Source organism: Symsagittifera roscoffensis, chromosome 10, assembly GCF_963678635.1.
Source record: "Symsagittifera roscoffensis chromosome 10, txSymRosc1.1, whole genome shotgun sequence".
In the NCBI taxonomy this organism is placed as follows: domain Eukaryota; kingdom Metazoa; phylum Xenacoelomorpha; order Acoela; family Convolutidae; genus Symsagittifera; species Symsagittifera roscoffensis.
Genome location: NC_087071.1, coordinates 18,216,724 through 18,240,331, shown reverse-complemented (window position 1 = coordinate 18,240,331; position 23,608 = coordinate 18,216,724). Strand labels below are relative to the sequence as shown.

Sequence of the window (23,608 nt, the reverse complement as noted above, 5' to 3'; positions counted from 1 at the left end):
CTCATCATTTTTCTCTATAATTTTTTGTAAGCAAATGCTAGATTTTTCTATGTACGTTTCAATTTTAGCTGGTCTATCATTCGCACTTATATATTCCGTAATTTTGGCATGGTAATCGAAAAGATTTGTTTCCAACTCTTTCCTGGCAAGATAAATTTTGTTTAGCTTCTGGCCGAGATCAAGCTCCATTTTGAAATATTTGTTTTTAAATAAGAGCAAAAAAAAGTGTCGGTTGACAGAATCAATTTAGAGTCAATTCAAGTAGCCGCGTCCTATACCGAACGAGAGGATCCTCGCAAGACCCCTACAATTCTCGTTGCCTACGGAACAGAAGGACAACAAACTACAAGATTGAAAATAAAGATAAATTTAACTAATGAAAAAAAAAACCTAACAAATGTTAAATATTCTTCGACTGTTGTCATTTGTGAAATCTTTTGCTTATCTGCTTTTCTTTTCCTTGAACTTGGTCGACGACTTTTAACTTTATTGATAAATTTGGACAGATTGGGGAAATAACGTCGAATGATTCTCAAATTTTTTATTTCTAAAAACGCCGGAGGATGAATTAGATTAAGATTACGAATTAGTTCTTTGTTGCTAGCTTTTCTTTTTGATATTAAATGTTTGGTCACATTAATTGTTAATATTCCTGTTTCAACCAATTGTCCATAAGTATTGGGGTATTTTGATGGTGTACGTAAATAATGGCTGATATTTTGTTTTTATATTCTTTTAAAATTTTAATCAGACTTTCTGGTGTAAGTGGGTTATCGTTGTTTGATCTATGCTTGCTCAATGAATTATTTATAACATTGTGCCAAATTATAAAGTTTTTCTCTATCAAACATTTTGGGGAATTGCTTAAAAGATATTGAACAGTCTTTTGCCGGTTATTTGCATTCAAATTAAAGCTTAAGCCTGGAACTGCTTTAAAAGTGTCGTCGAGGCGTTTTTGTAGAGTTAATGGTATTGTATTTACGGAGTGATGGAGAGAACTCGCAGCAATGATGAACACCATTGAGTGTGATAAGCGATACGGTTGTTTTAATGGCAATCAATTTAAGGAGTCTGTTGATGTAAAATCGTCACATAGAAATGAAAAAAAAAATTATCACGATAAGAACTTTAAGAACCCTTAGCTGAGGGTTTTGTAAGGTTTTCGATTCAGTACTATTTAAGTTAACGCGTACGGTTTATCGGTTAAACTCAACGACGTTACGGCGAAACGGTAGTGGTAACGGTCGCGGCGGTATGCGGCCGAAAACGGTGCGAGCCGAGCAAATTTTATCCAACCACTGGAGGAAACCGAGGTAGGGATTCACTCAAACTTGCTCGACACGATTGACGGTTAAAACGGTTGAACGGGCAAGACGAAAACGGTGTTTTCTAACTTTGCTCTAAATTCGAGCAAAAAAAAAATATTTTTTTGTCAGTGAAAGTTTTGGGAAAAGTTGGAATAAGCTTTTTTTTCGAGAATTTTTTTTTCTTTGAAAATTTTTATTTTTTTTTTTGCGAAAATTTTTTGGAAATTTTTCTGGATTTTTTTTTACAAAATTTTTTTGGGATCGAGACTATCCTGGGTAATAGGGTACTGGGTATGAACTAGGATTAGGTATCTAGTACGGTCTTAATCGGTTTGCAATTAACAACATCGTATGTAATTTTATAGCACCGATAATCAAAAAAGTATCACTTTTTTTGGTTAAAAAACTAGCACAAATTAGTGTCTAAAAGTTACTTGAAAGCACAGGTTCGATCTTACAAGTTTTTTGCAGGTAGTTCACCGGGCCTGAGTCCAAAAGTACACGAAGATTCCACAAAAAAAAAACCACTTTACGCCTTGTGTGATGTCGGCCTCTGGGTTGTCGGCTTTGTTTTGACTAGTGGTCGTTTCCCCGTTTTTGACTTGAGGTCACACGAAATTGTGGGGGGCTCCTTGATTTGCGGTTTTATTGAATGGTTCCAACAGCCATGCCAAAGCGCCCAAACGCCGTGCTGCTTCGCCGAAGTATAAATTAGTGTAGTGTAAATTCCTTGGGTGAAGACAAACTTAGCAGAATATTGCTTATATATGGGATTAGAATAAACTTCAAAATTCAGCAACTTTGAGCTTCCATTAAGATTATGAAAGCGATGAGATTCGCTCGATACAAAAACAATTCTGCCTAAAGAAGACTTAGCGAGGTTTTGTAGAAGTAGAAGGCTGAGATAACTCTGAGACAGATAATATTTTTTCCTGAGTCGCGGCACCAAAATATTCTGGCCTTTTTTATAACCCTTTTATAACTTATAAAAACAGGAAACAGAATCGGTTTAATTCAAGAGAATCAATAAACGGCGAATTTTAGTAATTTTTTATTGCACGGAATTAGCAACAACATTACACGTATCAAGTTAAAAAGTGGGCTTGTTCATGCCCTGATTTGTGTAATTTATGTATTTTTCACAATGAGTTCATACTTAGTTCACGCAGTTTAATTAACAGAAACTCAATTGCAAACCAATTTTGAACCGATTAAAATTTAGCATTTTATGTTCTGTCAGGTTCGGCTCAAATAGGATTCTCAAATGAAACGACTTAGGTGAGAATCGAACCCACGCCGAACTCCCCGGAACGCACTATGTATACGCTGAGCTATATAGATGGTATTGCTAAGCAACTATACTGGCTTTATACTATACTTTCAACTTTAATGCTATGTAGCATTAACACAAATAATAATGCAGGAAAACTTGTCTGCATCCAAGCATGCCTTTTATTAAGGTCTTTTTTCGGTTCCAGTAGGACTCCACTGTTTGAGTGTGTGTCCAATCGGGTTCCACAAAATTCACCGATTGATTCACTGTTTTATGGGCTAATCCCATGCCTTGAATTCCTCGATAAGCTCGCCACTCGTCGGAATGTTTGATTGATCCAGGACGAGCTACGCTCTGTATAATTGGTAGAAGTGTTGCAGCGTTTCTTTGCTCCACAATTTCCATATAACCAATTGCCGGTTTATAGCTGGTATCCACAATTCCAAAAACCCATATAGGTTGCTGTGGAAAGCGACGTCTATAATGTTTTGTCTTGTGACTGAAGCAAGATTCGTCGATTTCTAGAATAATTCCTGGTCCGCCAAGCTAAATTGGGTTGGCGAGAAGATGCCGCTGGCAAATTTCTCGAAGGCAAGCAAACGCGTCGACAATTGCTCTCTGTGAAACTCCCACTTGAGTTGCGGCATTTTTTTTTTTTGAGCCCCGCATTCCCCAAAGATAAAAAAATTTGAATCCATTTCGGGAGGTCAATGTCTGAGTTCTCAAAAAAACTGTCTTTTCGAATGGATTTTGTCAACTTAAATCGACTACACTTCCGGTTTTGGCATCCTCAGCTAAATCCATCTTTGGTTTTCTGATATTTTGTCCAGTTTTGGGGAGTCTGGCAAGCAGTGCAGAGACAAGAAATTTTCAGAAGATTTTTTTGTTTAAGAAAATTTATTGCTAATTCATTGTTTGAGAAAAGAAGCGGCAAACTTTGATAATCCATTCTCAAAAATAATATCAGTCTAGTTTTAAGTGCTTAGAACTATTTTCAAATGGTTGTAAACATGTCTCCCCCCCCCCCCCCCACGCGGGAATGGGGGGGGGGAGATTGCTCAATTGATCCTGTTTTTCTTTTACCCTCCACCTTACATAAGCATCAGTTTCATTGAGTGATGGGAAATTTGCAGTATTAATAGGATTATGTTTTTTGTCTAACTAGTCGGCGTGCCGTAATTTGTAACAACAGGACAATGCGAACAAAAAACAGCTGGTAAAAGTTTGCTAGTAAAGGAAAAAAACAGAACTAAAATAAACTCTCGCACGCAATATGATGAAATTGATATGTCTGGAGTCTGATAACGTAACTATCAGCGCTAGTGCTTGCGTCAAATCAAATTGGTTGCAAGCGAACAGAAAAAAACACTGACTTCAACTTTCAAAAAAAACCTCAACTTGCAAACTTCAAAGAAGAAAAAACATGCCCTTGAAGCTCTTTGATTTTTTATCCAATTTAAGTTAGGCACTGTTGAATGTAACACAAATTGAGAAAACTGAATTAGATAGTAAAATTTTTATTTCTCAAGGAAATCTGAGAATTAAATTCCACTTTCGGAACCAGATATCAATCCCGTTTTTCGCGACCTCACACCTTAGCTGTTCGATTGAGGAGTTTGTCTTCTGTTTAGCAAAGAAAAGGGACTTTTTAAAAAATCAAAAAACAAGCTTGAAAAAGGGAGAAGTAGTTTGCGTTAGGGCGAAGTAGTTAAACTTAAAGTAGTTTGCCTTTTAGTTTTTCCAAACTGCAACAAAAATGCCAATGTGAGCAAGTGAACAAATTGTAACAACATAGTTTGGCTATATTTCACTCCTTTTCCTCTAGGTGCCAAAATTTCTATTTTCATAGCTGTTTAACTTATAATGGCTTGATACTTGATGTCCAGATGTAATTTATGAAGATCAAGCTTATCACAGTTGATGGTTGGTTCACCTTCCAAACTGCATTATGAGAACGTTTGAGTAATTTTTGAATTTTGAATGAATTTGAGAAGGTAAGGGATGTTTTTGAGATAAGTTCTTATTCTATGTTTCAAAAATGCAGTTTTACGAGGGAGTTTTGAAAACTGGAAAAAAGCCAAGAATTCGATGTAACAAGGTCAGCCGGTTGCAGTGCACATAAAGTTCCGACCATAAAATACCAAACTGCGTAGTTTTTTGTTCACGGGTTATGGAAGGATCTGAACAAAAGACAACATCATAAGAAATAGTAAAAAGAAACATTTGAAAAAAAAAGTTCCTCATAGAACATTAGGAGGCCAAACTCTGCTCTAGATAGACACACAATCTGGTGTTTGTAGGTCTCTGGAAACCAGAGAAAAGTCTTTAAGCTTGTTAAATTTTGTCCTAACGACCAAAAAACGATACGAAAAACAAATAAAGAACAAAAGGAGTGTGTTTGTTGCGTAATTCACTTACAATTTACAAAATACAGTGTGGCCTAGTAATGAAGATTAAAAACGTTCTAATTTTTTTTAATACAAAATTGTCGCTAAAACTTTTCTACTTTTCCAAAATTGCGTTCCCCAAAAAGCGCAAAAAAATTTCAAAAATAAACTTTCAAAGATTGAAATTAAGTCTTCACGGTTTAAAATAATTGTTAAGACTACTTTCAAAAAAATGTTATAAGCCTATTTTAAGTCTTATTATAATCGCTTTAATAGCTCGAAATTAGACTTAATTTCAAAAATGACAACTGAGAGAGCTTTAATTTTATATATAACTCAACCTGGTAAGTGAATTTTTTTTGGCAATTGATTTTGCACAGAAAACAAAAACTGAAACACCCGAATACAAATTTCGCCCATTTTCAATGGTCGGATCAAAAAGCAAAACTTGTCACTCACCTGAAGGTCACGCCTATTAGACAGATGAGAAGAGCGGTTTCGTCACACAGCGCGTCAAATGAACCCAGGTAGTCCTAAAAGAGAAGCGTTGTTGAAGGTCATAGTTTTGAGATCAATGTCCTTGAACCAACGTCGAATATCCAATCGAATGGGGTCAAATCAAGTTTTAAAACGGCTCGACTATTGGATCAAACAAGGTCGAACTATTATTCGAACAAGTTTAAATCATGAGTCGATTGGATTCAATATATTAGTCGACCGCCTTGGAAAAAAACGATCATTTTAATGACAACAAATTGAAGTCAAACAAAGAAATATCGAAATGTGAGATTTCTCGCCATATGAGCACATCAGTTAACCACTGCAAAAATTCTGCCATATAAACACGCCATATAACCTCTTCTTTCTTTTTTCTGCCAATTTACAATTTTTAATTGTTTTAAGCATGTCTTGTGGCTAAATGCGTAATATTAAGATTGTCAAGTGAGAAGATGGTTCACGATAGATGGTTCAGCAGTCGAAATTTCATTGCATTAATACAACCTCGAATTAGTTTTTCAAATAAGAAATTTAAATAGGAGGAGCCAAAAATCATAAGTCAAGGTTACCAATCCCGTCGCTCACAATATAACCAACAGACAGTTGGAAAAAATCAATGAACGCGAAGAAACAGAAAAAAATTGACTCATTATTTAGAAAATTTTCAAACTTCGAACTTCAAACAAAAAAATCTCTTTTCCACTGTCCCCATCTTGCAAACTTTCTATTTTTTACTTTTGTTGCGTGTGATTATGGCTAAACGCGTGGTAATACGTTGTAAAGTATGATGAACAAATATGTTCACAGGTATTCATTCTTTCACCAAGCCAAGTTTTATTTTAAAATGACAATGTTAAACTGGTTTTTCAAAACAGAAATTGAAAAGTAGGGATGGAAGAGAGGCTAAAGTTGAAAGGTAGGGAAGGAATGATTTAAATTGAAAAGCAGATTATGACAAGCATTTTTGAAACAAATTTTTTCAAAAAGTTTTTTTTCCGCTGGAAAAACTTCAAATGGAATTCCAAGCTCGAAACTAGAAATCAATCACCTTTTTTGCACCATTTCAGCTGTAATAAGTGTAGGGTGAATTTTTGCGGCAAATGATCTTGCATTGAAATCAAAAATGGCACACAAAAAGGGCATTCACAAGTGCTTAATAAGTTTAAATGCACTTCTTTTGTAATTCGAATTTTCTTTTTCTGAATTTTTTTCGTGAGCCTCACGACCTTCATAAGACCTTCACACGACCTTTATGAGAGTCATAATTATGTTTAAGGGTTGCCGAAAAAGTTCCCACCGCAATTGTCATGCAAGAAATGTTGTTAAAACTGTTGTCAGATAAGTTGGAACACCAAAATTTGACTTAGAAAAACTTTCTGTTCTTTGAACTCAGAAATTGTCAAAGCGGCCGCAAATTTTAAAGATATCATGCGAATCGCTAGTAAAAATTGAAAAGGCCGAGTAATGTCCTGCTAAGTCTAACTAGTCCGAGCAGTTTTGAGCAAATTCGGCTGATGTCCCTTCAAGTCAAGGGAAGAAACACTCGGATCTTGTTCTACCAACGTTTTCGAAGACAGACATTGCTTCATTGAAAATTTGAAAATGACATTGTACGACTGCTGGATAATGCCCAGTCGATGGTTAAATTAAAGAGAAAGGGTACCAAGATTCATCCTCGTCGGAAATTTCTCATTGATTTCAGAAAAAAATCTGTATTTGCACCCTTTCTCTTTGAATTGCCTATCAACTAGGCAGTATCCATAGCCCTCGCAAAAGAAAATCTTGCCGCACTAGATGATATTGTTTTGCGATTCTGAGTTTTGCAGATTATATCTGCCTGCTCGACGATAACGAAGAAGACTCGCAAAAGCTTCTTGATTGAGTGGCCGAAAACGCAGCGTACGTTGAACTCAAAACGAATGCTTACAAGACCAAGTTCTGCTAACAAAGCGTTTTCCAGAAAATTACTGTCAACAACCAAGATAGAGTAGAAGACTTTACATATTTGGGAAGAAGAACCCAAATGAATGGCGATAAATCAAAAAAAATCAAAAACCGAATCTAAAAGGCAGCCAGAAAAAAACCTAGCGCAAACTTAGAATCAAAGAAAATACTTCCTAAATACACTCAGTCCAAAATCCGCAAAGCGTGCGTCAGATGTGTTCAGCCTTATGCTGTTAAAAATTGACCTATCAAAGAATCTGATATCAAGCAAATGGATGCTTTTAAAAGAAGGTGCTTTCGAAAGTTTATCCACAATGGACTATCTACTAACATCAGACTTAAGGGCGAAAGCAAAACTGGATGAAAGGATAGCATTGACTATCCAATTCAAATTGACTGTCCAACATAATTGGCTCAGACATGTTTTTTGCTTGGACCCGTCGCAGATACTGAAAGCTATCCTGCAATTTGAAAAGGAAAGTCGTCGCGCAAAATAGTCTAAAATAAAGTTCAAATTGTGTTAACACATGAGAAAATTAGTAGTTCGAACGATGCAAAGACTTTGCACAAAGCAAGAAGCACTGGACAGCTTTGTGTTGAAATATCATTGATATCATTGGGGCGGGCAAGAGGCAGCGTTGCCTCAAAAAGCCATCAAGACTTGAACTGAACTCCTCAGCCCTGAATTAACCCTTAGGCTAACTTTCCAACTCCTCCCACTTCGGGTTTTCGAAATTTTCTAACTTTCACATTGTTTGATTTTTACCAATTGGCGAACTAATAAGGCAAGAACAAGCAAAATAAGTCTTGAAGTTAAATTTTGTAAAATTTCTTATTACACCATAAAATTGTAAAATAAGTCTTCTGCGTCTAGCAACAAAGTTTTAATCCCCAAGTTTTTAATCCCCAGCAACAAAGTTTTTAATCCCCATTACAGAACAATTTGTCATACACAGAATGAATTCTAAGTGTCATGCGAGCGTTGTCATGCATGTACACAGGAAACTTCAATTTTTTTCAATGGCGGTTGCCGACAAAACGAAAGTTTTCTGGTAAATCGGTCACCAATGGCAACATTGGTTTTGTTCTGCAGCCTCAAGTCGGCATACTCAATTTCTATGAATACCGAAGATTCTCAACACATTGATGATTATGCAGCAAAGGAAAAAATTAAGAAATAGGAAGACGAAAGAATGAGGGCTGTCCAAGATTTAAACATTTAGAAACCGTCGGCTTTCTGAAGATGCTTGAACTCGAAATCGACAGCGGTGAGGGATTATATGAATCATTGGGGCCAGTAATTGGCAGGAAAGAAACTAACTGGCCAGACTTTCTGAGGATCATGTTGTTTTTTAACAATTTGCTTTCGGTAGGAAAGGACTTTGAGTCGCATCAATTTTTCCTGAACAATTTTTAACTCAAACGGATATTGCAAAATCGGGTAGAAAGTTTCGAGTTTCCGAACTCGTCGGGTAACTTCTAACTCTGCGTTGAAACAACAATCGGTAGCCCTTCAATCGTTAGAAGTTGAGTTCTAGACATTTTGATGATCTCCGCGGCTAACCATCACAGTGTCAGCCAATGATCTCAATTCAGTCATTAAACATGTGTCATGTTTTTAAGTGTAGCAGCGATGTCTTTAACAGACTTAAATTTTTTGGCGTCGGGATTCATTTTAGCTACCACTTTTGAAGCATGGCTGTTAAAGTGAAAGGACTGCATTCAATTCTCATATTAAGCGTTTCATCGTATGTCATTTCAAGACTCAAAAATTTAAATCGTCAGCTCAAATCATCTAAGACTTTAAAAAATCACGAGGTCGGAACTCAGCGGCAGAGCTTACTTAGAATCGGCTACTCAACACAGGAAATCTTTTAAAAAAAACTTTTCAATTATCGTTTTGCAATTATCCCAGGCGGTTTGCTGGACTGTGTTCCATACGACTCTAGTTCATATCACTACCTGAATTTATCGATTAACGTATAATCCTCAGTGCAGCTGTCAAAAATACTTGAAATGAAAGGCTACTCAACAACGATGAACGGTAGTTGGAGTTTCTGCTCTTTGTTGCAGGTACGAAGTAGGAGGTTGCTGTGCGCACAGTCACATGTGTAATTTTTAGCGGCGGCTACAGTGAAGCGCGTAACAGAGGCAAGAGTGCCGCATATCATAGTAGCTGAAAACTTAATTGCTATCGACGATAACATTACCATGATCAAAATTTGGTCAAAACTATATGGTTTGAAAACCAGTAGTTTTTTCGGGCTGTCAAATTGCTGAAATGTTATCTTCGGTGTTTTGATCACCCAATTTTCTGTCCTTTGACTTTGGGCAAGACTCTCCTCGTGTTAATCATAAAAAGTTATGTTTGGTGCCTAGGATTTTACAGCCGGGCCACACGCTTCATTTTAAACTTGTATAACGTGAGCAGAGAAAGCTGGCTACTTTACTTAATGCCATCAAAACAACATTTTTCTTTTTTGGCCCTATTAAGCCCTTGCTAATGACTTCATCCGGCTTTTGTCAAAATTTGAATCCTACATCTTAAACACTTCCGGAGAAAACGGGAAAAAACATGTATAAAGTTCGGTCATTTTCTCGTTGAAATAAAAAATGCATTTTTTATGTCCTGTAACTGTAGAAGAGCCGGCATCACTTTTTCGAGTGAAAACTGGTTCTTTTTACTCCCCCAATGCAAAATTTGCAAGATTACATTTTGTTCACTCCTTCCAATTGTTAGAAATCTTGGCCCAATGACTAAATTAGGCAATCTTTGACAAACATATTTGCATTCAATCTTGTAAGACAAGGGGAAAAACAAGATTAATTTTTAAATCTGATCACTCGATTTTAACTCAACTGCCTAAAAAGAGCTTTTTTGGCTCTATTCCAATTTCGCGACCCCTCGTAAAATTATTAAAATTCTAAAACTGTTCACAAGGCAGTTCACCTGTAAGAAATGTTTTAAAAAGTTGTTCATCTCTTCTCACTGACCCGTTTCGATGCAATTTTTAACATGAAACTTCACTTTGAATAGATTTTTAGATATTGAATTTCTGAAAACATCAAAAGGGTAAGGAAAGGAGAAAAATCTAGCAACACCAAAATCGGGCTCTTATCCAGTTTTCCACCCCCTCGTAAAAGTCAAATTGTACGTTGTTAAAAAATTGTTCACACGGCATTTTGCATGTAAGAAATGTTGTAAAAAATTATTCACTTGTTCACGCTGACACGTTTTGATGCAGATTATAACATAAAAAGTAATTTTATTTAGACTTTCACACAAGGAAATTCAGAAAAAAACAAAGATGGGGAACTGGAAAAGAGCCGAAAATTGAGCTCTTTTAGAATTTTCCACCCCTCCCCCTCCTCGTAATATAAAAAGATAGTAAAAGTGTTCAAAAACTTCTCACATGACAATTTGCTTGGGAGAAATCTTGTATGAGTTTGTTCACTTCTTCACGCTGACACGTTTTAATGCAGTTTAAAACATAAAAAAGGGTTTTAATTTGAAATTCATATAATGAATTTCAGAAAAAAAGAAGGGTGGAACTGGAAACGAGCCAAAAAGAGTTTTTTTTCCACTCCCCTCCCCACAATTCATTTTTTCCTTTTCATGGTTGCTTTACGTGTTATAGCGGCTTGAGTGCGTGATGTTACAAGGGGAAGTATGCAGAACGAAATGATTTACAATTGTCAGTTCAATCGCTATTCCAACTTTTACTGCATTTAGACAATATTAAACAAGTTTTTCAAACATGAAATCAAATGTGACGGGTAGTGGAAAAGAGCCCAAAAATCATAAGAGCCCCAGTGATTTTTGTATTTTAATATAAAAAATTTGGCATGGTTAGAAAACCAACTATTGTCCACATCACATATGTTTTTCTTGTTTAACAGCATAAAATCATGTTTAGCAATAATGGCACAAAAATTCTACTAGAAAATGGAGTTTCGAATTGTGTGGGGAGTAAAAAAGAGCTAAAATGCTGACTAATGTAGGGCCGTTCCGGGCTCTTTTCCAGTCCCTCCCCCTCTGTTCAAATTCAAATTTGAAAAGCTTATTTAACATTGCCATGAAATTTGGCGTGGTGAACAAATCGACAACTGTGAACAGATTTGTTCTTCATACTTTACAGCGTAACATTACCTATTAGCCGTAATAACATAAAACTCGGTATTTTGAAAAGTGGGGCTGGAAAAGAGCCCAGTTCCGAATGGAAACTGAGTCTCACATATATAAAGGCTTTCGGCATTAACACCCCCCATCCACACACTCTCCTCGCACACGCATCATTTTTATGGTGTACTGAATGTATTTAAAAGGTTAAATATTATGACTAGAAATGTTTGTCATTGTCTAAATAAATAGTCAGCGTGTAAATTTTCATAACAATCGGACAATGGGAAAATATTTTAGTTGTAAAAAATCGCAGGTCGGTGGAAGGGGAGGGAAAAAGCCGGGTTTTCATATGATAGTTCCTTGGCTGCCATTCGAAACTTATCTAAGAGTGAAATTTTTCCCCAACCCTAGTATCAAAAAAATAGCCCAACCACTGTACGGTTTTTGTATAAAGGGGTGGGGGCTATTGTTCGCCAGAGGTTGGTAGTCTTTTTTCCTTTTTATTACATCTTTTTATTACACCTTTGTTCAGCCCCCCCCCTTTCAGCCTAGTATCAGTTCAGTTCAGTTCAGTTCATTCTGATCATATAGGCAACTTTTCGTCTTATTCGATCAGCTCGTGCTGTATTCCTTTTCAATTCTTCGTTTCGAATTTTTTATCGAAAATGTTTGGCCCGCCCCCTTTATTTTTTCAATTTTCAATTGACTTAAAAAACGGCTCTTTTTCCTTCTCCCCCACCTGCAATTTTTTACTATTAAAGTTACTGTTTACATTGTCAGATCGTTATGAAATTTTACATGCGGACTAATTAGGCTGTGCCAAACATATTTGGTATTTGGTGTTTATAATTAACCTTGTAAAATCACTCATTACACGATAAAACTGATGGCCGTGTGAGGTGGGTGGGGGTGGGGGGGGGGGGGGGGGGGAGGAGGAGGAAAAAGAGCCAAAAAAACTATATGACTTCATTTATTCATTCGAAAGTCCAGTCATACAAAAGTGCGTCCATTTTTTGTTAGTACAGAACTGAGCGAAGAATGAAGAATAAATGAACATATGCATGATATGTCCCTGTGAATATTTTTTGTTTTATATGATGTGTTTACAGGGGGTATAATTTACGTGGGGCGAGGAAGGCTATAATTTTGGCAGTGGGAACCCATCCCCTTGGGACAAAAAGGTTCTCAATTTCCCAATTGAGGATCGAAACTAGCTGAGAATTCAAAACGTCAATACCTTGTACGTCATTTGATCTTGAGCCATCCCATGTTTACCGCATCCACAACACTTGCACATTTTGACTCCAACAACTATTCAAACTCAACAGAAGAATTAATTCGAATTTATTATAAAGTAATAACTAGTATGTAAATTTGAAATAAGTAAATAAAAATTTTTACGATGATTTTGATTAAACCGATCAGTTTTTTACAAAAAGACAAAATGACTTTTGATGATTTTTCAGCTCAAAAAAGAAAAAGAGCGCGAACAAATAGATTTCCAGAAAAATTGATCATACAATAAAAAGAAATGGCATGCGGACTAAATAGGTCAAGACAAACAAGCTTCATATCTGTTTTTAACCTTGTAAAGCTTACGTCCGGGGAGCTAAAAGAAAGTAAAATTTAAAACACACACTCTTAGTGGCTATTTTCTGCTTCCATATCCTTCTGTTTCCAAATCTCCCAACAAAAAGCTTCGAGAAAATCTGAAGATTGGGCATAATTGGGAACAATTGAGCTATAATATGAGAACAGTATGAGGCTCTTTGCCTTTTTCTTACATGTGAATTTTAGTTTTTGAAAAATTAACTGTAGGTCGACACAATGTAATGAAATTTTTCATAGTGAACAAACCAACTACTGTGAAGTTAGATAAATAGCTAAAACACTGTATTGCTCAAAATCGCTCCAAAAACAAGCAACTTTGGGGAATTCGAAACAAAATTTGTGGTATCTGCAACAAATTTTACGGAATCTGGAACAATTTGTGGAATCCATGAATACATAGTAATATGTGTTAAAGGAACTTAAGCTGTCGTGGAATCCACAATTGTAAGTAGAAACCGCAAATTGTGAAGCGGAATCCGCATAATTTTGCGGAATCCACTAATTTGCGGAATCCGCTTACATTTGTGGAATCCGGAAAAATTACCTATAGTCACCCGTTGCGGCACCCGCAAAAAAAAATATATGCCGACAAAATTTACGTTACAGCTATTTGTACGCCGAATCCATGGAAATTTTGTAGGTGGAATCAACTCACATTTTGAAACATATTTGAACACTTGTTTTTGGAATCTAGGAACATACAGACACAAAATTGTGCTGCTATCCAGTACCCAGTTTGGCCTCGTAATGATAGTTTATTCGCTGAACATGCAAAAATCGGCCCTTCAATTCTTCCCTCCCCTAATTACTGTATACAGACACAAATGTGGGAAAGTTATTACAAATGTGGGAAAGATATTTGGTTCCCAAGAAAATTATTTTTCTCAGATTATTCGCGCTCACCACTATTTTAACATGCCTTTGCGACTGCTATGAAACGAGTCGAACTAAATTTTTAATCAAATAGTTTGATGCCGAAAGTTGAACTGAGGCAAGTTAATTGGTCTTTCCACACACGACTTAATAATATTTAAATTTTGATATAATCAGCCTTAATTTTTTATTTTATCAAAGTTTTGAAACCAAAAACTAAAGGAGACCAGCTAATAAGCAGTCGGAGCATTTAGGGCTTTGCCTTGATACTAGTAATCTTAATAACTTTTGTCCGCGTTGTGCTTTTTTCTCTATTTTGTTCCTCTCAACTCAAATTTTTTCTTTGTTTTAGGTGTTCTTATGGTTAAATGCGTAATGTATCCATCAATAGTATGCAGAAAATTTAGTTTACAATAGACAATTTGTTAATCATGCAAAATTTTATCACTAAATGCCATTCTTAAATAGCTTTTCAAAACTGAACTTTAACTTTGAGGTGAAACTGGCAAAGCTCCCGTAGTTCACTTGGGGTTAGTTAGAAATTATTAAGTAGATGACTTGTAAAAATTGTCATGGGTTAAGGTCTGCCTTGCCCAATTAAAAGCACATCAGTTATTATCTACTGAAAGTCATTTACTGCACATAAAACCTTACAATTTTTCAGAAAAACTCATTTTTCGACAAAATTTTGGAACATTATTAAAGCCTACCCCATCAAAAAAAATTCTACTTCAGCTTGGTATTACACTAAACCGAAGAGGACTCATCAAGTTGATAAAGATATCACTCGATTTGCTTTTTGAGACTGGTGTAAATTCTTCATCAGTTTTCAAAGAAAGTTTTTGTTCTTCATAGTATAATAACATTACTTTATAAAAACATATCCTCGGCTGAGAGCACACGTATTTTTGGTTTAAAATTGTATCCAAAAATTCGAGAAGAGTTTTTTCTGGCTCAGGCACTCTTACATAGCACGCTTACACAACTAAAAAAAAATACCCAAATAGAGTGCCAAAAAATTTTTTCTGAGTGTTATACCAAAGTTTAAAACAAAAAATAAAAGTTGAATTCAAGCAGTACTTTTTGCTATTAATCAGCAAAGCATTTCGCTGATTCCTAATTATTCTTATTCATTATTAAAAAAGATTTATGCCGTTGCGCTATGAGCCAACAGCCTTCCGCAATGTACGTTTCTCGTTAAATTTCCGCGACGAAGCGTCGGATAAGTGTTTTTGTCGGTTCGAAAAGTAACAAAAAAAAACTGGTGAGAATTCAAACTAACTAGGTATTTCAATTGATGTTAGCGAAAACAACTCAATTAGATTTTGTAAAAAACTTAGATATTTTTTCAGTACTGTTCTATCTCCGATTTAGTACTCCTGCTGCATTGTTTTTGAACGAAATATCAATTAAAACAAGTTCGCAGAAGTATCGCCGTTCGCAGATTTTGCAAAGTAATTTCGATGAAAAAGCATTGAGTGTAGCTTTTAACAAAGATGCTTCAACCTGGGTAAACATATTAAATCTTAGTTTCAAGAAAAGTGATGCTTTGCTTCGGTAATGATTTTATTTGGAGATTCCGAATACACAAGATTTTGAACAAGATTCAAAATTCCTGGATAAAATTTAATATGTATAATTTTTTTGATACCATATTGATTTTGCATTTTTTTTCCAAAATGCGAGGCTTGTATAAAGTGTTGACTTTCGCTGAACCAGTAATCGTTCGGTAATTACGGTAACAACACACGTGCTACGGTAATAACAACCAAACCGGGTCAAAAAGAGCTCAAGATTGGTTTATGCAATTTTAAATGAGCACATTCAGCAATTTAAGAACGCGCGTGAAATCTCTATGATTAATATTTACTCAACTACTGATGTTTCACAGACTGAAAAAAAAAATGCTTTGAGATTTACATTGAGGATTTTAAAAAATTAGAAATGAACATTACGAGTCCAAACTGTGAAATTTGTGAATTGTAAGTGGATTCACTAACAATGACTCTCCCTTTGTTCTTCTTTAGTTCTTTCGTTTTCTTTGATCATTCCGACAACATTTTAACATGATTAAAGACTTGTCTCTGGAATCCAGGAACATACCTACACAAAATTGTGCGCTTATCCAGAGCACAGTTTGGCCTCGTAATGAAATTTTATCTTCTAGGCAGGGGAAGTGTGAGCAATAATCGGAATTATCTGAAACTCGATGCTGAAATTATAGCAAAGCAAAATCAAAGAAAATTTGTAATATGGAAGAAAATTTGTTGATTTATTTTTAGAACTTGTCTAGTATTCTGCAATTTCTAGCAAAATAGTATAAGGATCCAAATTCGAGATAAGTTATCTGCACCGCGGGCAAATTAAAAAAATCACAAGCCAAAAAAGAACGCTCCTAGGCACTATTGGAAAGTTTGGACCAAAAAATTGGGTTTTTTTCGGCGCGTTCTTCCCTATGAAAATTAGTCATATTGGCGCCAAAGACGATTTAGAAAATTATTGAGGTTGTTCAGCGAAAAATGGATGTCATAAAGTTATACCGAAAGGGAGACCCTTTGGAAAAATTGGCAACCCGAATTTAGGGGGGAAGGCGGTCGCCCCCCGCCTCCCCTCTCGGCACGCTACTGGTTTGAATGAATATTAGGAATTTCAGCGGCTAAAGTTTCATTTATTCGACAAGTAAGTTGCAAAAAAAGGCGAAAACAATCAAAACGGTTGCACTCAGCAACTTCTAATTTTTTTGCAGTTCGCTTCTATAATATGGTAGAAGTAAGCGCGTGCAAATTTTTGACAATTTTTTTTGTACTTTAAACAAAATTCGCTCTAAACGCTAGCCATTTAAAACTGACGTTACTGAAATTTTATTTTGCACTGTAAAAATTACGAGGCTTAACTTTTTTTCGAAGGCTGTTGTTTTCACATAAAGAAAATGCCATGGAAGTTGTGACCTTTTTCTGGATGGAAGCGGTAATTGCTACTTACATTTTTAAAGAAAACTTTTGAAGACCCGAAATGCATGTTTTAATAAGGGCTACCAAGTCTAACCTTATTTAGACCAATAGGCGGAAGCCAATTGGTCTTAATAAACTCAAATACGACTCCTACGACATTTATCAATAACTATTTGAGTCCAGTTGAAGGGCAATCGGAACATTGAGGGCTTAGCCCTGATACTGGTAGTCTTATTGTACCGACTTTCGATACGAAAGTAGCGGAATATTTGTGCTCGGGGTGGGTTTTTTTTTTCTTCAGACAAATTTCGACGTTTTAACTAGCCATTTTTGACGGAATTTTTTTTATATCATTCGAAAGGTATTGTTGTCCTGAGCTCAAATTTGAAAAGATATTTCACCTGTAATCATTTTTCGTAAAGTTACGGGGGTTTAAAGATTGCCATTTTGGTCAATTTGGGACAATTAACGCGCGATATATTTCGCGCTAATAACGCGTAAGCGGAGAGTTAATCCGTCTTAGAAGAAGCTTGTTTGCCGTAATTGGTTTGTTACAAGGAGCGAAATCTATCCTTTTGTACTTTATATGGCGTGTGGGGGGGATGATTTTCATAAAAAAATTTAAATTTTAGAAAAAAAAATTTTCATTTTGTTTTATTTCATTGAATTTTTTAATGTTTTTACTGCTCCATAAACCTTAAAGGGCAGTCGGAACATTCAGGGCTTAGCCCTGATACGAGCAGTCTTGTTCTATCATTTAGGGGTAACTTAATTTTGATAAAGTAAACAGCACGCCTACAACCCATTCTAACTAATTCTTTTCTCTTTTTTTATTTAATCTATCGTTCTGTTTTCCTTTTTCTTGGTTTCATATAAATGTGAATTGTCAAAAATGAGTGAAATAACCTCATCGATTTTGAATTAACATAAGCATTTATATGTATATCTTTACGCATAGATTGACAATTTTGAGTTCTTCTTGTCGAATTGCGCGTCGTTTTGTCGCTTTTGATCACGCGTAGAAAGCGTCATTTCCGTTTGCTTCCATATATGGCATATATTGTTGATCCCTTTTGAAAAAATGCATAGCTGATGAGCGTTTTCCATTGCCGTAATGCCACGGCGAAGACCTTTTTCCATAGTGCCAAGGGGAAGATCTTTTTCCATAGTGCCAAGGGGAAGATCTTTTGAGGAATTCTTCAGTTAGGGGGTCGGTGTCTGCTCTTTTGAAGAAGTGCATTGCTGATGATCTTTTGGTGTCGTACAAATCAGAGGGAGAACCCATTCCATCGTCTTCGTAAATTAGAGCTGTCTCCTATAAATATCAAAAATACCGTTTTTCTAATCAATGCCATTGCATTTGTGTGACCATTTCTATCGTGGTTTATTGTCATCAGACTAGATTTTTTTTTTAAATTAGAAATCAGTTGAAATTGTTTTTAGGTAGAGTAAAATTGTTTACCGCGGTATTTTGATAAAAAAAAGAGTGCTTCGGTTATCAAAACTACGCTTTTTTATTGACAAAAAACTCGTATCATACAATTTTTATATACAAAAACTGTACGATAAACACTTTTAAAAACAAAATTTGTCATAATATTTAAAATAGAAATTAGAAAAATAAGTACAAGTTTATCTCAGTTATTTGTTAAAAATGAGTACTTTTCTCATCCAACAGGCCGTTGTTTTTCAGGTGAAAAAAATAGTCATAACGTTTTTTTTTTATCACAGTAAAACGCAAAACACCCAAATACTAAAATAGGAAAGTATTTTTTTGTTTACTAGCAACATGATGTTCAAACAATATGTTCCAAAAAATATTGCTGAAAATTTTTCAAAACCTTCACGCACAAAAAGTATGAAAAATCTCGATGAGTTTTTGTTTTGAAAAGTCTGGTGAAAATAATTATTGCTCATTAAAGAAAACTTTAATTGAGCGCATGAAGGGTTCAATCATTTTTTTTGCAAAGATTGTTCCATTTTAAGAAATTTTTTTTATATATGTGATGCATGTTTTTAAGATCCATGTTGGTTATCAGACTCATAGGTCAACATAAGACTCAAGTAATTTTTTGACACATTCAGTTCGAAAATTGCACAAATATCAGAAATTATGGCCGTTTTTAAAATTTATATGCGCAAACTTTTCAACGAAAACATGCGCAATCTTTTCAACGAGCCAAACTATACCGACTCAAAATTTTTTCAAGAATAATTGAGACAAAGCTACTTAATTTCTTTATGTTTCAATTTAAATTACTATCTTGCTCCATATTAAGCGTACAAATAACTGCGAACTGACAAGACGAGTAAAAAAATAATTTATACAGTAGATCCTAGAAAGCCAGCAAAAAAACTTCGTTTGATGAAAACTGAAATATGTAAACTCAGCGACGTATGGTTTAACCGATAGCTAACTTTCAGTTTCAATTATGTTATTTTGTTTCGCTAAAATTCAAATCGTGAAATTCATAAAAACCTTAAAATTTAAATCTAAAATCCTTCTTAACACATTCTGAAAAAAAAAACGATTGAGTTCATTAATTCCTCCCAGTGTGATCGTTTTGAGAATGAAATTGTTGATTTGATATTTTTTGGTGAGCTCACAAGTAAACGCATGATAAAACGAGACGAAACACGTTGTAAGCAAACTGAAATGATTTTATAAGTTCCTGTTTTGAACAACTATGAATTTATTGTGGGGACATATTAAACCAAATTGCAATTTGTACGTCTACCAGGGTTGACAAAAAAGCTACTCGTACAAATTTCAATCTATTGCTTCAAGATTTCATAAGTCTGAAAACTTGTTAAGAAAAGCTTGACGAGAAGCGTTCTCTCCATGCTTTGAAACTGTATGACTAGCATTGTATTTATACTATGAAACTATATAAGAAACAGTTTCTCCATAGTGAGGAAATACATGACTACAGCAGTTTTTTCATTTTATGAAACTGAATGACTGCCGGGTTGCACAGATCCAACAAAAGCTTCTAATCTGGATAGAAAATTTGGAGATCAAATCTAGGCTACTTTTCTGAGTTTTCTGTCTAGAAACCATTTTTTCTCAACTAAGATTAAAAATAAACAATTTCTATATAAAATAACCTTAAATCAGTTCACGGCTCAACCGGAACAAGATAAATGTTTATTATCTCAGTTTTGAGATTCACGCAAAATTTGTAGCAATAAAAAGCAAATTAAAGCTCGTCATAACACATATGACTTTGCAATAGTTAGCTACAAATATTTAAAGTTTTCAGGACATGTTGTCTAGCTGTTAACTTAAACTTCCACTTAACGGACGATCGCGGGTTCGAGCTCTATGAGGATTATTTTTCTTGCTAGAAATAGCCTTAATTTAGCTAAGTTTTGATCAGAAATCTAATCAGAACTAAAGAGTTTCAAGAAATTCCTTGCTCTATTTAAACATTTCAAAAAAAATTTATCGTCAGATATGTAGAGTGAACGTTAAGTGTTTCTCCATAGAAAGAAAGAATTTGTTGAGTATGGGTGACCGGAAGTCGCTATCTTAGAATTTTTCCTATAAGAATCTTACAACTTCTTAACAAATTTGACTTTAAGGATGTTACAAGGTAAGGAGTGTTTTGAAAGAAAATTGTCAGATGGTGAATTTTCTTACATGAAAATAGCAAGATAGGAACTTTTCTTGCACAATTTTCCCAAATTTTTTTGTATGCTCCCTATTATAAAATTTGTTATAATCCGTTTAAACGTTTATCGCTGTTGCAGATCTCATATAAGGAAACTCGTAGGCCAAACGAAACGTTTGGCTAAATGAGGTTACTAAAAACCCAATTAACTTTATAGATTTAGTTTTTAGCTGCTAATCATTTTGATTTTTCATTGTCTCCAAAATAATTTGAACCGCTAATTACGTATAAATAGCAGATTGATTGATTGATTGAGTATAAAATTCTTTTTTGTTCAAAATGCATGCATTATAACCACTAAATTAACACTTTTACATGTATAAAATTAGAAGAAAATCCAATTCTTCCAAAATTAATTTTCATTTGTTATAACGGTACAAAAACACTTTCAAAAACGTTTTCGGCGATTTTTTTTTAAAATTTGTAAGATAGCAGACATTTATTACGAATCTTATCAGAAGTTCTAAGTTGGGTGATTTTTTTTGTAAGTTGATCATCCCGGGATAGGATTTTTTCAAACTTTTGGAATTTAATACCTGCTTTTTTCTCAGTTTAAATATTAAGTCATAACCAGGATTGAAGTGATCGAACGAAACGGCCTTATGGGCCGGGCGATAACTGATTTTATACCCAATTTTTATAAGTCGATTCAAAAAATTAAAGCGAAATTTTAAATCACTTAAAATTTAAACTGATTGTGATTTCAACAAAGTCAACAATCAGTGAAAATATGCGCACAGTTAATAAACGTTAGACTATAAATAGTTTTTGAAATTAAAAAATTTAAAAATTTTTTGATGATTATCAATTTTTGAGCAATTTTAATAATAATGAAGTGGTTAAAAAATTTTAACTCATCTATCAAAATATATACAAACCATCAGAAGAAAAAAATGTAAAAAGTAGAAAAATAAGTATATCTCAAAAAAATAACATAGCCAGCCATGAATATGATTGTTTTAACTCCAGCTTTTTGCAAAAAAAAATAGATTCGAAAACAGATAAAACAAGACTTGTTGCTGAATGATTCAAAAGAAGCCGTTTCCATTTTTGCAGACGAATCTACTTTTTTTGAGTTACAGTAAACAGTAGCTCAAGAGTTCCGGACCAAATGTTTTTTCTTATTATGAAACCAACAATAATAACAATCAAAAATACCTGGTCTGTTGGTGGCAAAGCAATTGCGATACAGTTGATTTTCTCTACCAGCACCGACAAAATCACCAGAACCCAAACGAATCTCATACTTCTGGAAAAAACACCTGATGCTTCCGACAGTTGTCTGGACCGGGTTGTCCGTGTTGTCATCAGTCTGGTGTTGCTGATTTGTGCCATTGTTTGGAGATTTTTTAGGGTTTTTTTCGTCTATTTTCAAGGAAGGAACGAGTTTTTTGGTGTTATCTGCAGTGTTCCTTGTGAAGATTTAATTGTTCAAACTCTAGAACACAACAAGAAAATACATAAAAAAGGTGTAAAATAAATCAACTTTTCTCTATCTAGTTTCACATTGAAATTATTTGTAGTGAAGTACTTAAACGAAATTAAAAAACAAGTAAGTGCGGGAAAGTTAATTACTTACCTTTGTAGAATTTCTTTGAAGTTCAAATTTAGGAAAAGGGTGGAAAGTTAAACTGAATTAAAGGTGTTTTTTCTTCCCGTTTATTCAATCTTGAAAACAGTAAGCAAAACAGTACGAAATTTAATTTATATTAACTAAACTTAGAATAACAAATCTATAAAACTGACCAATCCGACAAAAAATATCGAATTTTTCATTACCCTCCTGGGTAACCACCAGTTCACAAAGAAAATCCAGCTCAATATATAGAAAATTGTAGCCCCAACAGTTTTAATTGTGAGATAGTTTCAAACTGAATTTTGTACTACTAACCTTGCAGTTAACTTAGTAAAAAAAGGAGGGTTAAAAAATGAATGAAAACCGTCAAATTTATTTTTCCCTCATAAAGTAAAAAATTACACGTAATCTTCAGTCTTTAAATTAATTTTAACAGTATACTTCATCATATTTATCTATTTTAAAATAGATTTCTATATAGCTATTTTTAGTAATATGAAGACGAATTATCGAACAAACTCGGTAATTCAAAACGGAAAAAAAACTCAAGTAGCCAATAACTAGAAAATCTAAATACAATATATTTTTACCAATCATGGAAGCAATATGATACCATGTTTAATTGCATCGCGTTGAGATTAAGAAGATCTAACACTGAACCTTATGTATAAAAACTTCTAAAAGAAGAGAAAACGATAAAACTGTTTAATTTCTTTCAACTAAGTTGTTATTTTTCAAATAATCATACAGTTTAAGAGAAAATAATCTCTAAAAACTTCTCAAAAGTAATTGCTAAAAATTGAAAATTACTCACCGGGTTTTGGGAGCTCGACTGGTTTTATTTTTCATATAAGGTTACTTATTTCCCGCATCAGAAAGGAACAATTTATTTTAATTATTTGGGATCAGGTTTTTGTTTCCCGCTAAAAGGATATTAATTATTTGACGGGAAACGCTCCCTAATTTGACGTAAATTTGGCCTGACTTTTAATTAAAATGGATGCTTTTTGGGTATAAGATATAAACCAATAACTAGAAAGTTTTTCTAATAAAAAGTTTGTTTGCTATGTAAATTTGAAAAACGGCCTAATTTCCTTACAAATACGTTAAGTAATACCGGTGGCAGCATTTAACTGTTAATTTTTCAAGCCTTTAAATTGATTTTTGACTAGCTCACGAAAACAGAAAATGGTATATGTATGTTGCAATTTACTATTATTAACGGGTAAAAATGTATTTTTTTTAAGAAAAAAAAATTTCTTACCTGATATTATAAAAAACTCACCTTAGCATTAGTTGTTTCAATCAAATCAGAAAAAGTATACCTTTTGAAGAGCATATTAAAATTCTATGAATATTTATTACTTATTTATACCTCGTTTTTAAATATA

General features: G+C 34.3%; 1 protein-coding gene and 1 long non-coding RNA gene across 3 annotated transcripts in view; one reads left to right on the top strand and one right to left on the bottom strand.

Annotated features, from left to right (window-relative positions):
- Positions 1-23,608, top strand: part of LOC134855341 (MBT domain-containing protein 1-like) — a 144,065-nt gene that overhangs the window by 34,796 nt on the left and 85,661 nt on the right. The gene's annotated exons all lie outside the window — the stretch shown is intronic.
- LOC134855342 (uncharacterized) lies at positions 17,870-23,224 on the bottom strand. The gene is made up of 3 exons (XR_010164472.1): positions 23,032-23,224; positions 21,800-22,079; positions 17,870-18,282 (listed from the first exon to the last, which is right to left on the bottom strand). It is a non-coding gene; the product is annotated as an uncharacterized LOC134855342 (long non-coding RNA).